Source organism: Oryctolagus cuniculus, chromosome 13 (genome assembly GCF_051225735.1).
Source record: "Oryctolagus cuniculus isolate XC-2025 breed Fujian yellow rabbit chromosome 13, ASM5122573v1, whole genome shotgun sequence".
Lineage (NCBI taxonomy): Eukaryota > Metazoa > Chordata > Mammalia > Lagomorpha > Leporidae > Oryctolagus > Oryctolagus cuniculus.
In genome coordinates, this window is record NC_142879.1 from 33,040,138 (window position 1) to 33,057,463 (window position 17,326).

The following is a 17,326-nucleotide window of genomic DNA, read 5'->3' on the forward strand; positions in this document are numbered from 1 at the left end:
GGACAGGCAGCTATGATTGACATTACTCCTATGATTATATTATTTCATATGGCTGAAGTTAAGGAATTTTACAGAGGTATTTATTAATTGACTTTAAATTAATAGAAAGGGTGGGCCTGATCTATTCAGGGAAGCCCTTACAATAAAGTCTAAAAAGGTAAGGAATAGAAGAAGGAGCACCAAATGTTCTGCAGCTGCACTTAAAGAAGCAAATCACTTTGGTGTGGGGAGAGTCATGTGGCATGGGACATGTGATTGAGAGTCTCCATCATACAAGCAGAAATAACTGAATGCTGCAACATAGCCTTAGTAAGGATTGCCACACTGACCAATGACTTGACTTCAGCCCTATGGAATCTTGAGCCGACGATATATTTGTTCCTGTCGCTCCCCCTCTTCGTGGAGGAACGACACTAAACCCTGCCTAGGCTTCATATCCGAGTCACGGCACCATTATGTCGCTCCCCCTCTTCGTGGAGGAACGACACAGGACCCTGCGCTGTTCTTTCTGTCTGCTCGGCCCTCCCCGGGTTTGCTGCTGGTTCTTCCCGGGTTGGCTACTATCCCTTCCACCTCCGTGGAAGGGCAGTTCCCCCTGGCCACATTCCCCACTTCCGCAGGGGAGCGGCACACCGCCGGCCGGCTCTCTTCGGGGGCTGCACAGGTGTTCCCTCAGATGTTCCCCATAGATGTTCCTGGTGCATTACGTCTCTCTCCTCCTTTATAGTCCTCCTCCGCCAATCCCAACTCGGCTGCCCACACGCCGAGTACGCTGCTCTCCTCCAATCAGGAGCAAGTCCTACAGTTTATTAGTTGAACTGGAGGCAGCTGTGCGGAAGCTGTTTACTTCTCTCCCAGCGCCATATTGTGGGAGAGCAGATGCATAGAATAAGTCCTAATTCCAGTAACTCAGTCCAGTCCGGATTGCTCCCCACAGTTCCTGTCTGGATTTCTGATTTACAGAACCGTTAGGTAACAGGAAGTATTGCTTTAAGTTTCTAAGTCTGGGTAATTTCTTATGCAGCAATAAACAACCAGTATAATCACTTAAAATGTCTCTTCTGAGAGATCTTTGGTTTTCTGTTCTCTTCAAATGGAATTCATTATTTTTCTTTCTATATCACCACTGTCTATTACACATATTTATACTACTGCATCATGTTGTATAGTAATATATTTGCCTGTGATTTGTTATTTTCTTCTAGATTAAAAGATAATGTTGTATTTCTGTTATGGAACCCTAGAACATTGAATGAAATGTAGCAAGCACTTAATAAATTAGGGACTTGGACTGATGAAAAACAATAAGCATCTCCTTAAGAGAATTTGGGAAATCCAATGGTGGCTTAATTTTTAACATTTTGGTGGCTATAGAACTACAGGTGACTGAATGAAGAAGACATTGATTATGTTAGACTTCTGGAAGCTTGTAGAAGTTTCTTATGAAAGAAGACGATAACCAATTTTATGGAACAATCCACGTATAATCCCTGAGTTAGGGATTGATTCACTGCTAAGAGTCTCTCTGTTGTCAAAAGACACAATTCCTAGAAAACATAAATAACACAACAGAAAAAATAGCTGCTCTAGCTAGGAATGCAAGCTTCCTCACATTTGGTAGCAGTTTACAGAGATGTTTCCCACTTTGAATGAGATGAGATAGGTGGTGATAGGAATAGTGTCTGAGGAGAGTCCAGAAGAATGTGAGTCGTTGGATTTAATCTGAACAACAGACAGTTATGTGCTTCCAACATTTAGACTAGAAAAAGAGGTATAAGCACAGACTGCCAAAAGCCATCGTCTGCGATCAGTAGGTTGATTCTCCCTTCAGAGGAAACTGAAAAGTTGGAGGAACCATCTCATTAGCTCACACTAATTTGAATCAAGGAAATGGTAATGATAACAATACTGTCTAGAACCAAGGATAAAGAAAAAATTGAGTAATAAGTGAGTTAAATGCAAAAAAAACACAAAATGACCCTTCAGACTTTATAATCCCATCACTGTGCTTCCTGAATAACGGAGCACAAATGTGAAATAGACTTTTAAAAATGTTCTGTATTGTATTCCATGATAGATATTTGAACAAAAATATCTTGGTCAATTTCACATGAAACTAGTTGGTACTGAAGCATACAATAGACCGGTACCATGGTTTTTATGTCTCACTGTTTCCCCCACACACAGTGGAATGCTTGAGAAACAGCAATCAATAAATATTTGATGACTGACTGACTTTCTAGGGAAACATGTTCTAAAGCAAAAAATAATAGCAAAATCTTGATAAATGCAATCACCGAAATCTATAGCTGGCCCACCTCTTCCCTCTCCTTTTTTCAAGAGATTAATTGTACTACTTAACATTTGTAAAGCTTTCCTGACACATCAAAATGGCCAGAAGGGAATTTGTAGTTAAAATCTAATTCATTATTATTAATAGATTGCCTGTGGTCCTTGCTATTCCTTAGAGATGGGCAGACGGGAGAAAAAGAGAAATTCACTTTCAGTATTTTTCTCAATGTCTTAATTTGGGAAAATTCAGAGGTTTTTTCGGTGGTTCATTCTGAGGTCTGGGCAAAGGTTCAAGCCCATTCCTGAGTTATCTAAACTGATTCATCCTCCCCCGTCCAAAGCCAACAATTGCAGAGGTTTGTGCAGTACTCTGCCCTCGCTCTACTTAGTGCTGAGAGGTTTTTAATCTTCCTCTTGTTGGTCTCCTTATCTTCTGGTGCTTCTCTGTCTCATCCCCTTTTACAGAGGCTCCCAACCTAATCAACATCTCCTGCAGCTGATGACAGACACAAGAAGCAGATGAACTAAAAGGTTAATGGAAGGGGAATGGTAAGTCCAGACTGACATAGAGAAAGAAAAGGCAGCTGGAAGTTTTGATTGGTTACATGCAAGCAGAGATAGCTGAAAAAAGTATTTAGAGATCTTGGAAACAGAGTAAAAAAAAAAAAAAGACTTTGGACAGGTCAGATGGTCATTCTGTCAATCCCAAACAAAGTTATTTATGTTAAAATTTCCCAAAGAACTTTGTCAATATCTGATAATGACTTGTCAATTCCTTCAGCTGGAGAATTCCTTCATCTGGAGTTCATTTGCTCCATTACCAGTGTTCATTCTTATTTGTACAATTTTATTAATATTTTTTTAAGATTCACTTTATTCGAAAAGCAGAGTTATGAAGCAGGGTGGGGGAAAGAGAGAGGGAGAGAGAGGGAGAGGGAGAGGGAGAGAGAGAGAGAGAGAGAGAGAGAGAGAGATTGATTTTTCAACTGCTGGTTCACTCCCCAAATGCCTACAATAGCTAGGGCTGGGACAGGCTTATCACAAGTTAGGATCTTCATCTGGGTCTTCCACATGGGTGTCAGTAGTCTGAGTATTTGGGCAACTTTCCACTGATTTCCCAGACATATAAGCAAATAACTAGATCAGAAGTGGAAAAACCAGGATAAAAACTGGTCCTAATATGGAATGCTGTAGCTGCAGGCTGTGGCTTAACCTGCTATGCCACAATGTGGGCCTCTATCTGTATTTGTTGGATTGTGGAGAATTAGAGTTCTCTTGGGTGAAATTCTCAATCAGAATTTTCTGTAATAAATATGTGACATATTGTCATCCAACTAGACTCTTTCTGTTAGAGCCTGGAGAATGGAGTGAAACAAGGATGAAAAAAATGAAGAGTTATCCCAACACATTGATAGTGTGAAGGAATGACTGGCTCCCTACGTTCTGTCTTTCTGAATTTCTTTTTCTGATTTTCTTTCTAATACTCCCATGCCCTACTCTGTATTCTTTCAACAAATTATCTATTATTTCTAAGTTAGACTTAGCTCCTTCTGCTTGCCACCAAAGAGCTGTAGCAAGCATCCAGATTATCTTTATTATGTGGCATTCTTGCAAGAGAATATGCAATTATTGAAAACATAGATATATCATCAGTTCTGCAACAACAGCAGAGTAGACAAAAGAATAAAAAAGCTAGGCCGGTGCCATGGCTCAATAGGCTAATCTTCTGCCTGCGGTGCTGGCACACCGGGTTCTAGTCCTGGTCGGGGCGCCGGATTCTGTCCTGGTTGCCCCTCTTCCAGGCCAGCTCTCTGCTGTGGCCCAGGAGTGCAGTGGAGGATGGCTCAAGTCCTTGGGCCCTGCACCCGCATGGGAGACCAGGAGAAGCACCTGGCTCCTGGCTTCGGATCAGCGTGGTGCGCTGGCCGCAGCGGCCATTGTGGGGTGAACCAATGGAAAAGGAAGACCTTTCTCTCTGCTTCTCTCTCTCTCTCTCACTGTCCACTCTGCCTGTCAAAAAAAAAAAAAAAAGAATAAAAAGAATAAAAAGCTAAAGAAAATTGCTGTAGTTCAAGCTGTTTATTAATACAGTCTTGTACTATTACAGAACTTCCCAAGTGATATAACTGTGGAGGTTGAACTCCCCCTCTATACACATTGTTACTTTTGGTTCTAATTGGGATATAGGGTTTTATGCAAATTAGTAGTAGGTATAATTTTAGTACTTTCAAGAGAGAAACAGCTTCTTCTGAGGGAACAAGACGTTCAGATGTTCTTCTCAGGACACAAGCTCAGCTGCAACAGACATGGGGCAGTGTGCTTCTGGTGTTTGTCATTTACCAGAGTCAGTGCCTGACACCATGGTAGGATTGCCTAGATCCTTATGAGACAGGATAGAATCAGAACTCACAAAAATCAAGCCCCTCCTGACATGACAGGTATTCATTTCTTGATCTCACATGTAGCCATCTCTAGTTCCAAACCAATCAGTAACAGGCAGCATCCTGACCTAAAGACAAAAGACCCTTGACTGCACTATTAGGGATTTGCCCAACTTGCATGCATTCTCAGGATATCCAGTGTGATTCATATACAGCATCCCTAGGATGGCAGTGGTGAGCAACACTGTCATTTTGATCTTGTGTGCAAAAAAACCCAACAGTGCTTGCCCAGATGCAACTCAAAGTGTCATGTGCCGAGGAGAAAGTGCCATTCCTCCTCAACCCAGTAAAAGCACCTATTTGGCTCCTGTCAGCAGAACGTCTTCCCATCATGCTGTCTCCCATGTGCTGAAGCAGAATACCCCACTAAACCTTGCCTAGGATGCATATTGCTCCCTTTGAATTGATATTTGCAAGTGAGCCAAAGAGTCTGGAGTTGGTAACACCTGGAAATGCGTATGAAAAATTGGAGGTAAGCAATAAATATATTGGATTTTGTGAAGGAGATCATTGTGGTCTGTGGTATCCAGGGAAGGTTTTTGTGGACAAGGAAAGGTTTGATTTGGATTTAGAGTGATGAATAATATTTGAAAAGAAAGAAGAGGAAAGGCCTTCCAAGTATGATGGGAAGAATGAAAGCATTTAGGCAGAAAACGACCAGGTACATTAAGAGGACAGTATATACAAGAGTAAGCTGGAAAGGGAGAAGCCAGAGGAGTTTGTAGAGGAAGCAGTGAGAAGAGCATGTTCTGGTTGAGTGGTTGGATAGTTCAGCTAGGGCATTTGGGTTTTGTCAACTAGTTTCTTGTCAATGTTGGAATATAGAAGTAACGTCGGGCCGGCGCCGAGGCTCAATAGGCTAATCCTCCGCCTAGCAGTGCCAGCGTGCTGGGTTCTAGTCCCGGTCGGGGCGCTGGATTCTGTCCCGGTTGCCCCTCTTCCAGGCCAGCTCTCTGCTGTGGCCCGGGAGTGCAGTGGAGGATGGCCCAAGTGCTTGGGCCCTGCACCCCATGGGAGACCAGGAGAAGCACCTGGCTTCTGGTTTCGGATTAGCGCGGTGCGCTGGCGGCAGCGGCCATTGGAGGGTGAACCAATGGCAAAGGAAGACCTTTCTCTCTGTCTCTCTCACTGTCCATTCTGCCTGTCAAAAAAAAAAAAAAAAAAAAAAAAAAAGAAGTAATGTCATGAAATAATGCCTTGAAAGTTTATTCTGGAAAGGAAGACTTAGAGAAACTAAAGGACAAAATGATTGAATAACTGCTGATATAGGTAGATTTGGAAAAGGGGCCAACATTGTGGCATAGGGGTTAAAGCTGCCACCTGCAATGCCAGCAACACAGATGGGCACCAGCAACACATCACATCCAGGCTGCTCCACTTCCTATTCAGCTCTCTGATAAAGCCCATGGGAAAGCAATGGAAGCTGGCCCAAGTGCTCAGGCCCTGTTACCCATGTGGGAGACAAGGAAGAATCTCCTGCTTCCCGGCTTCAGCCTGGGCCAGCTGTGGTCATTGCAGCCATCAAGGAAGTGACTCAAGCAGATGGAAGATCTCTCTCTGCCTTCCCCTCTTTCTGTAACTCCGAATTTCAAATACATAAATAAATCTTAAGGAAATATTTGGAGTGAAATTTAACTCCAGGATATAATTTTTGATTACCACTTGATTTGTTACAAAATTCCTGATATCAGTTGATTTTCTAATGGCTCTCCATTTATTCTCAAAGTAAAGGTGGAAATTTTCTAATTGTTTGATGATTCTAATTTATTAGAATACAAATAATGAAAATTTTATTTTTTAATTGCTCAGCTTATTTTTTAACTTTTATTTAGTGAATATAAATTTCCAAAGTACAGCTTATGGATTACAATGGCTTCGCCCCCATAACGTCCCTCCACCCACAACCCTCCCCTTTCCCACTCCCTCTCCCCTTCCATTCACATCAAGATTCATTTTCAATTCTCTTTATATACAGAAGATCAGTTTAGCATACATTGAGTAAAGATTTCAACAGTTTGCACCCACACAGAAACACAAAGTGAAAAATACTGTTTGAGTACTAGTTATAGCATTAAATCTCAATGTACAGCACACTAAGGACAGAGATCCTACATGAGGAGTAACTGCACAGTGACTCCTGTTGTTGACTTAACAAATTGACACTCTTGTTTATGGCATCAGTAATCACCCTAGGCTCTTGTCATGAGCTGCCAAGGCTATGGAAGCCCCCTGAGTTCACTGACTCTGATCATATTTAGACAAGGCCATGGTCAAAGTGGAAGTTCTCTCCTCCCTTCAGAGAAAGGTACCTCCTTTTTTGATGACCCATTCTTTCCACTGGGATCTCACTCACGGAGATCTTTCATTTAGGTGTTTTTTTTTTTTTTTTTTTTTTTCCCCCCCAGAGTGTCTTGGCTTTCCATGCCTAAAATACTCTCATGGGCTTTTCAGCCAGATCCGCATGCCTTAAGGGCTGATTCTGAGGCCAGAGTGCTGTTAGGACATCTGCCATTCTATGGGTCTGCTGTGTATCTCACTTCCCATGTTGGATCATTCTCTCCCTTTTTGATTCTACCAGCTAGTATTTGCAGACACTAGTCTTGTTTATATGATCCCTTTGGTTCTTAGTCCTATCATATGATCAATTGTGAACAGAAATTGATCACTGGGACTAGTGAGATGGCATTGGTACATGCCACCTTGTTGGGATTGAATTGGAATCCCCTGGTATGTTTCTAACTCTACCGTTTGAGGTAAGTCAGCTTGAGCATGTCCCGAATTGCACATCTCTTCCCTCTCTATTCCCACTCTTATATTTAACAGCAAACACTTTTCAGTTAAGTTTCAGCACTTAAGAAGAATTGTGTATTGATTACAGTATTCAACCACAAGTATTAAGTAGAACAAACAAAAAAAATACTAAGAGGGATAACATATTAAGTTGTTCATCAACAGTCAGGGTGAGGGCTGATCAAGTCACCGTCTCTCATAGTGTTCATTTCACTTTAACAGGCTTCCTTTTTGGTGCTCAGTTAGTTGTCACCAATCAGGGAGAACATACGGTATTTGTCCCTTTGGGATTGGCTTATTTCACTCAGCATAATGTTTTTTTTTTTTTTTTTTTTGACAGGCAGAGTGGACAGTGAGAGAGAGAGACAGAGAGAAAGGTCTTCCTTTGCCGGTGGTTCACTCAGCATAATGTTTTTGAGTTTCAGACAGACCACAGGTATTATAATAAATGCTATATGTGAATGACCAATACTTGTCATTCACATTAGGGAGTGGGGATTTATCTTGGCTATTATTTGTTGCTGTTTTCACCTGACTTTTAGAAGGACATTCAGTAAAATTATTTAATGTCTTTATGGGCTATCAAATCTTTGCTTGGCCAGAAATTTAGGGGAAAAATCTTTTTAGAAATGGAAAATATAAGTAAAAGCATTCTTGCAAATCACCCATTGAAGAGGAAAATAGGTTGTCTTGCATGTGAGCTTCAGTCACTCAGTAGTGACTGACTAGAGCCTTGAGCTGATCCAATCCTAAGGATCTGTCTGGGCTCAGTGGAGAAGAGCCATATCTGATTAGGAGCACTATCCTTGACAGATGAGAACTCAGGGCTGCTCAGTTGAGGAGTCAGCAGAGCTAGATTTACTCTAAATCAAGCATGATTTTCCTTACAATGTGGATAGTAGATCTCAGGAAAGTCACAAGTATCCATCAAATTTTCCTGGGAGACTTTGTAATTCATCCTAAATATAGAGAAATAACATTCTTCTGTGCTATGTGCATGATAGGGTGGGAGAGAGGATCCATAAGTGTGAGAAAGAAGCAGAGATCTATATGCTGGAGATTAAAATGGAATCAGAATGGCATTACAAATCAGCTTCTAATATGGTGATCACCTTTTATAGAGCAAAAAATAGAGATGCTATTGGATAAGGATTTATTTTTTAAACTTACAAATTGATATTTACTAGCATTTTAGAAAATTGTGACACATTTTAGCTATTGCATCATTTAGTTCTGAAAAAAAACTCAATGATATGAAATTGAAAATGTCATTGAATTCAAAATATCTGTTTAACAAGCTTAAAAGTACTAAACAAATGTAAGACACTGATATTATTATTTGACTTAGATTTTTAAGGCATATAAAGGTTTCCCTGATCATTATTTATTATTTTGATAGGCACTCTGGTTCATACTTTAGAATTCTGGGATTATCAATTAAAGTCTATCATTTAAATGACATTTAATGATCAGTTGTAAATATTCAATGACACAATGTGCTTAATTGTACTAAAAGCCAGTATTTTAAACCTTGATAAAGCAGACTAATTGAAATTAGAGAATCATATTATGAAAACTACAAATTGTTACAAAAAGGACATTTTTAGCATTGACGATTAAGTTCAGTTTAAACAATTATTTAATACAGATTTTTTTTTTCAGGAGCCAGGTGCTTCTCCTGGTCTCCCATGGGGTGCAGGGCCCAAGCACTTGGGCCATCCTCCACTGCACTCCCTGGCCACAGCAGAGAGCTGGCCTGGAAGAGGGGCAACCAGGACAGGATCCGATGCCCCGACCGGGACTAGAACCCCGTGTGCCAGCGCCACAAGGCGGAGGATTAGCCTATTGAGCCGCGGCGCCGGCCATAATACAGATTTTTTGAGATCATGGGAGAGAAAATGAGAAGAATGTATTACATATTGAAGTAAGTCAGAAATGAGGAAAAGGGATATATATATAAAAAATCCTTTGTAAATTTTGGTTCAATTTACAAGTGTTTAATTAATAAAGAGCATTTGTCTTCTAATAATTCAAGAATAGTTCAATAATTCCATCAAGCACAGATATTGTATTGTACCAATACGACTCTTGGATGCCTTCTCCCAAGTGATAAATTTGGAAATTTTCAGTGCAGTCACATAAAATGAGAAAATAATTTTAAAAATTTGCCATCAATATCATCACAACACATTTACTTATTGAGTATATATAGTGAGCAAGAGACTCCGTTTACACAAAGATAAACAAGAGCTTGTGCTCACAAATGTCTTATTTATAAAATGGTAAACATATGCTTTAAAAAATAAGTGTATTTGGAAATAATAGGAAGGGAAACAATTATCATAGTACTTAAAAATCAAGATTAGGTCAAATATGTGTGCACTGAAATACTGCTTTTCAAATGATATGTACTCTTCAGTGATGTTAAAGGAAGTCCAAAATGTTTCTTTTCTGTGGTGCAGTAGTTGGGTCACTTGGTTTTGTTATTTGACACCCCCGTGACCTGGATTCCACACCCCCCACACTCTTCCCACTCCTCCCCCTGGACAGCTGGTGTCTGGGCGTGGGGCTGAGGAGAGGCTGTTGCACAACACCACACAGCAAGAAAGGGACAGGCTCTGGCAGCAGGGCCCCCAGAGATGCAATCCAGCTGCTTTTAAAGGGATCCCATGGCATGTCCCCACCCTGCCCTTGACGAAATCAATGTTGGAAGCATTACAAGATCAACTTGCTCATCTGTGCAGAGGCATCCAACATAGGCAGCACAGTCTGTAGCAATAAAGAGAACTAAGAGCTATTAAAGTCCAAGAACTTAGGTTTCTACCACCCATATGAAAGATTCAGATGGAGTTCCCGGCTCCCAGTTTTGACCTGACCCAACCCACGCTATTGTGGATATTTGGGGAGTGAACCAAATGGATAGAAGATCTCTCTGTCTCTTGCTGCCTGCCTTTCAAATAAAAAACAAATAAATCTTGAAAAAAATAAAAGACCAGCTTTTTACTGCAATATTCCATGATACTGGACAAGTTGTGAAACTTTCTGCTCTTTAACTGAAAAAACTCACCAAAAACCTGTTCCTATTCTAGAAAAAAAATGTGAGAACACTCCAGGAGTATGAAGGAGAAGGTTTGGGCAATAATACACAAAACATTGTCATTGTCCTGAAGAAAAAAATGAGAAATGGTAAAAGGTATAATTATTTCAAAGGTATTTTAAATTCTGAGAAACTCAGAACAAAGTTTGGGAACGAAGTTTAATAGGATGAATATGACCGTGTAAAGTGAGAAACTGCTTATTCTTGTCAAATCATCTGATTAAATAATCATTAAATATGTGTGTGGGGAGTTAGATTTCAGATCATATTCTCAAATATCTCTTTTTGGTCAACAACAGTGATATGAAATGAACATGACAGCCACCATGATCACTATCTTGTAAATAAAAATGCTGAAGTGAAGTGCAGCCCAATTGTGCCAGATGTAGAGTGAAGGCATTAAATTGTGACCAGGAAAAGTTAATTCAAGGATAGTTTTTTATTCTGAGAAGCGTTCTTGAAGTTTCTATCAGGCATTTCACTCTCACATGTGGCTCTCTAAATAAGCCAGTGCTAAGAGACTCATTTTAAGAAGTCAAGTTGAAAAAATATGTCTTTAAAACTAGGAAAGATGGGGGCGAGAGAAGGAGTAGGGAAAACAGGTATCTAGTCAGAGTTAGATAGAAGGAATAAGTTCCTAGTGTCACACAGCATAGTGGAGTGACTATAGTTTGCAAAAACCTATTACATATTTTAAGAACAAATAGAAGAATAGAGCTCCATGGCTCTAATCATAAAGCGATATCAAAGAAGGGGAAAAACTGATTACTCTGATTTGATCAGGACACGTTTGTTACAATACAGCTCATAAAGAAGTACAGTCATTGCTACAAGTATTTTTTTAATGCAGTTTGTAAGGATGTTCACTTAAAAAGAACCAAAGCAATAGAAACTGCAAAGCCAATGATAGGGTTTTATGTAAATCATCAAGATGCTGAGTGGTTTCTTTATGAGAGTTTGGGTAAAGTGAAAATACAGCCGTGACTTCCAGCAAGCTATGGAGGAACATTCATCAGTTGAAGTCCCTCTTTTTCCTTTGCTTCAATTCCCTAGCCTTCAAACATATCATTCTGAAATAATTTTCAAGAAATACAGAGAAGTTGTAACCTGAAAATACATAACCTACTATCCATTTCCTGAACTTTGTAATTTCATGGCAGCTATATTTCCCTTCTAAATATATCTTCTTCCATTCCCAAAAGAGAAAGACATTTCCTACATAATCTCAACACTCTTACCATATTTAAGAAAACTAACTACATTTCTCTCTCCCTCCTTCTCTGTCCCTCTCCCCTTTATTCTGTTCTCTGCCTCTAAAATAAATAAAAAAATAAATACCTTTTGAAAGATTTATTTATTTGAAAGAGTGGCAGAGAAGGAGAGGGAGGGAGGAAAAGGGAGAGGGAGTGATAGAGATAGAAATAGAGATACAGATAGAGATAAAGTTAAAGGGGAGAGAGAGAGAGAGAGAGAGAGAGAGATCGAGAGAGAGAGATCTTCCATCCACTGGTTCACTCCCCAAATGGCTGAAACAATCAAGACTGGGCCAGGCTGAAGCCAGGAGCCGGGAGCGTCATCTGGATCTCCATGTTGGTGCAGGGGCCCAAGGACTAGTGCCATATTCCGCTGCTTTCCTAGGTGCATTAGTGGGAAGCTGTATGGGAAGTGGAGAGGCTGGAACTCAAATGGGCATTCATATGGGATGCCGGCACTGCAGGCAATGGCTTTACCCACTATGCCACAAGCGCCAGCCCAAATAAATAATTTTTAAAATCAAGAATAAATGTTTCATTATTTCCCCTTACTGATTTTCAGGAAGCAGTAATAATAAAATGTTAAAAGTTGAAAAACACCATTTAAAGCATTTAGAAATCTGAAATTTTTTAATAAGGTGTATTTATTTATTTGAAAGACAGAGTTACAGTGAGAGAGAGAAAGAAAGAGACAGAGATCTTCTCTCCACTGGTTCACTTCCCAAATGGCCTGGAACTGGGCTGATCCAAAGCCAGGAACAAGTAGCTTCTTCCAGTGCAGAGGCCCAAGCACTTGGGCCATTCTTAGCTGTCTTGCAAGGCACATTAAAAGGGAACTGGATTGGAAGTGGAGTAGTCCACACTGGACCTGGTGCCCAAAGGGATGCTGACACCCCAGGAGATACTTTACCAGCAATGTCACAGCACCAGATTTATTTATTTATTTGAAAGGAGAGCTACAGAGAGGCAGAGGCAGAGAGAGAGAGAGACAGAGAGGTCTTCTGTCCACTGGTTCACTCCCCAGATGATCACAATGGCCAGAGCTATGCTGACCCAAAGTCAGGAGCCAGGAGCTTCTTCTGGGTCTCCCAGGCAGCGGCCATCTTCTACTGCTTTCTCAGGCCATAGAAGAGAGCTGGATCAGAAGTGGAGCAGCTGGGACTCGAATCAGCACCCATATGAGACGCAGGCAAGTCCAGGCCAGGGCTTTAATCCACTGAACCACAGAGCCGGCTCCCTGAATTTTTTTTTTTTTCTTGGTAATCTGAAATTAGGCTAAAATGACAGCATCACTATGGACATTTTCTACTCTGTTGAGTATTTATAAAAGCTATGCAAAGGATGCTTATTAGCAACGATCTACTTGCTTTAGAGATTTTGTGTTTACCAACAGAAAGAATAAGGCTATTTAGATAAATCTGGGCAGAAGTCATAGTAGACACTGTGACTGCAGCAGTGGTGGGCCTTCATTACGTATTGGAGTATTAGGGAACAGAAAAGGTGAAGTATCATTCTGACATGAGAAGAGATGATGTGGCTTGGAATCACTCTGGTCTCTTCACTGGACTCAGTCCTCACTGTTTAACTTGGTAAGTCATGTCAAATCATGAAAACAGCAGTATCAAAGTTCCAGAAAAAATGAAATAACAGCAGATTTATTTTCCCCCCTTAGCATTTGTTTCTTTTATCAGAACCAGCGAGCAGTTTCTTAAGCCAAGTCAAAGTTATTGAAAGTTCTGAGATGTCTTAGGAGACAATCAGGACTTTCCTTGTCCTTCTCTGCCCATCACACTCCCCATGGACTGCTCCCCTGGAAGAACTGCATTAGAAGCATTGAGGGTTGATAAAACCTATTGAACATTTTATCTCTCTGTTAGTTGCCAGGCATTGAGTTTTCCCAAAACACCATAGATAGTGGTTACTTCTTCCAAATTCTTTGCCAGTCTTTGGAATAGAAACAGCATGGGAAGAGTGGAGTTGAGGAGGACAAGAGTTGGAGAGGGAGAGGGAAGGGGGAGGTACAACTGGTTCTTTTACTATAATGGACTGCATCATTACAAAAAAAAAAAAAAAAACAGTGAAAACTGTGGTTTTCAAAACTTACAGAACATAGAAACATCCATACTGCAGGGAGAGTGCTGTAACAGTCTCTCTCTCTCCCTGTCTCATTTATTTCACATTTTTCCCACTGAAGAAATGGTCAGTTGAAAATAACTCACTATGCTGGGCCAAAGAATTGGGTTAAAATTAGCTTCTATGATATGGGGAAAGGAAGGGAAGGAGCAGTTCAGTAGAAATTGAAAGAGGGAAGTCTGAGAAGGGAAAGACCACCTCGAGATTTCTCTGCGGCAGCCCAGCTCTGGAGAGCAAGCAGAAAGTGAATGCCAGCACAAATGTTAATGTAACAGGATAAGTGGGGGGAAGCAGCCCTTGGCAAGAGAACTGAGCATGTTCATTTTTGTAATATAAGAGAGAGGGAGAGAGATTGAGAAGGAGATTGTATGTGCACTTACCAGGTGCATTTTGCAAGGGTTCCCATTTCCAATTCCATGAGTTTGTCGAATGTTATTGCAAAAGGCTTCAAAGTTATATATAAAGAGGATTGCCAACCTGCTGGCCTCATTGGGACTTCCATTTGTATTTCATAGTTTGCCTGTTGAAAAATAGTGCTTTCGTCAGAGCAAAATAAGAAGCATCTCAGAAATTAAGCTACAGTTTATAGGGGTTAGATCCAAAAGTAAAGTTTAAATAACACTTTTTGAATCAGCTGTCATGTGTTTGCTTAACTTAAGATCAAGTGCAGTGTATTGAATTTGCAGCATCTATGCAATGCTGTAGTTTTTATTTACTGTTGTTTAAAAATCAAAAAGTACATTAACATTAGTTTTCATGTATGTGGTGTGAGATAATATTTTTGTTTTTTAATTAAATTTTTGTTTTTTCCTAAAGAATGTAGTTTCTCTCCAGCATTTTCTTTTTTTAAGGTTCATTTATTTATTTCAAAGTCAGAGGTACAGAGAGAAGGGGGGAGAGAGAAAGAGAGGGATCTTCATTCTGCTGGTTTACCTCCCAAATGGGCACAATGGTCAGGGCTGAGCCAAGCAGAAACTAGGAGCCAGGAGCTTCTTCCAGGTTCTCTGTGTAGGTGGCAGGGGCCCAAACACTAAGGGCATCATCTGCTGCTTTTCCCAGGCCATTAGCAGGGAGCTGGGTCATAAATGGAGCAGCAGAGACAGGAACCAGAGCCTATATGGGATGCTGGCACAGCTGGTAGCAGCTTTACCTGCTATGCTGCAGTACTGGCCCTTCCAGTTTTTTTTTTTTTTTTTCTGAAACCTATGCTCTCCCACTTCACACTACCCACCTGCTGAAATCTCTCTTGCAATTAAACCCCAAATAAGCACACTGTCTTCATTTCCTCATATACTTGCCAGTATGGAAAGCAAGCTCATTAGTTGCTTAGAGTTTCAAAAGAAAAATTTCAAGCCCATAGCAATAATTAGAGTTTGAAAGTTCCAAAAGTTCGAGTTTGAGGGATTTCAGGATTTCTAAAGTATTCTTTCCAAGAAAACTGTTACTATCATCAGACTTGCTTTTAAAGTGAAGGATTGATAAAAGATTTGAAAGTTGGGTTGTGTCCCTGAGAAGTAGCCTTGTGTCCTGTCTCCCTTTTTTAGTAGTCTTCAGTCTGAGGGAAGTAAGAATAGAGGTGTAGATCCATTCCACCTTCAGGGAAATCCCAAGGAGACACTCAGATGCTGGTATCTTCCTTGGACTCAATGGTTCAACAGAAGTAATCACGCTTGTTTGTGGTGTGTCTAGTCAGAAAGGACTCAGACAGCATGATATTTTTCCCTTCAAAAGAGAGTGAGAGTGTGGCTTAGCATCAATTAACATTTTCTTCATGCCTTAAATGAGCTTCTAATCACCTAACACAGTCAAGTCAAATCTCCAGCAATGACGTCTGTAGACCTAGGCCCGGAGTTGTTATTGATTATAACAGCCCTATGATGATGGATGATATCTAGGATTGCTCTGTATCTCAACAAGCATTCCAAAGCCATCTATGAAACTTAAAAATGAATTGTTTGTCAAAGAAGAAAGCTAACATCTTTTGAAAAAAATAGGAATATCTAAAAGAGACAGTACATTTAGTTAATCCATGTGTGTACATACGTATACGTGTATATGCATAGACATGAACACATTGGTTGGATGAGGAGCTACTGAAAAAGTAAACACAACTGGAAATTGCCATCCATTTCCTAGTCTCACCTACTTGCTTTCATTTTTCAAGACAAGTAACTTTTGCGGCAGGCGTTTATAAAATCAATATTGGCATGTTCTTCTGAGTACTCATTCCAGTACTTATTCCGAAGTAGGCTTCACTGCTTCCATTTGGGAATAGATACACTCATGTCTAGGCTTAACAGAAACGGACCACAGATGACCATGAAAGTATTTCTTCTGAAAGAAAAGTACATGGAATAACAGTTGATGGATTGATAAGAAGCAGTTCTTTGAATTTGGAAGAACACAAATAAACCTTCTAGTGAAAACTTCAGTCTAATTCAAAAGTGGACATAATATTTATTTATTTATTCATTTTATGCAGTACCAAACCAGATTAGCTTCCTTGCAAATCTATACAACTTGGAGCTGACGTTCCCTACTATCGATTTGTGAACAGACAGAAAAATTATTTAATCTTAGCCTCAGAAATCTATCATTTGGTAAAACTACTGCCACAGAAGAAGAAAAAAATCCTAAGGAAAATGCAACAATTCTTTTGTTTTGTTTTGTTTTAATCTCCTGTATCAGATTAGTTGGATAGCTACTTCATTTTAAGAGGATGGAGAATGAGATACAAATTAAAGATACTTTTATTTATTACTCAAACCTTCTGAGGATATAGGGTGTTATAATGTAAATGATGGAACATTTTTTTTCTAATTGCATTGTGAGCAAGCAACACAGAAATAAGGCTAGCTTATAGGAGGAAAGTTATTTTGGCCTTTAGGATATTTTGTAAAACCCTTGAAATTGTAGTCAAGAGGAGTCATTGAAGGTAAACCCTAACACCTAACACTAGCATACTAAATACTAAAATGATACTTATAGAATGTTAGGTAACCCTCTAGGGTCATTGAAAATTATTTTTTCCTGGAAGAAGAGAATGAAACAAATAACACCTTAAACTTCAGGACTTCCCAGAACAAGAATCTAGTCTCCCATGATCCAGATCATCCTCAATGGAACAAAGCCAGTGACCTGGTGAACCTGTGAAATCCTTCCTGTCTTCAACATCCATGATTCATAAGATAATGCCAAGTATTTTGAAACTATGTGCAGTGTTTGGCTACTTTTCCTATCAATGAAACTTGTTGATTTTTAAATATATGAATGCCAAATAATTTGAGATAATTGAGACATTAATGTTTTTACTCACTCTC